A 388-nucleotide genomic window follows, 5' to 3' on the forward strand; every position below is an offset into this window, starting at 1 on the left:
TTGAGCACAGGTACACTACATCAGTGTCTCCAACGCCCTACCTGATGGAGCTTCAATGGCACAGCCTGCTAAGGGGTTGAGAATGAAGCGGCGATGTCACCCAGGCGTGGTAGAAACCAACGGTGGTGTCCACATTTGTGGAGTTGGAAAAACACCTAATTCTGAAGACTGAGACTGATGTACAGTGGGCTGTACTTGGTTTTCACTGTGGCACAAAATCATTTTCATAAATAAAGAAGATGGATCATATCTAGCAATTAGAGAGATGAGCTCCACCAATTAAAGAATATCAAACACCTGAGGGACTGTATGTTTAAATACACCCAAGGGACTGTATGTTTAAATACACCCAAGGGACTGTATGTTTAAATACAAAGATTAACTGTTT

The sequence above is a fragment of the Brachyhypopomus gauderio genome, chromosome 4, assembly GCF_052324685.1.
Source record: "Brachyhypopomus gauderio isolate BG-103 chromosome 4, BGAUD_0.2, whole genome shotgun sequence".
Lineage (NCBI taxonomy): Eukaryota > Metazoa > Chordata > Actinopteri > Gymnotiformes > Hypopomidae > Brachyhypopomus > Brachyhypopomus gauderio.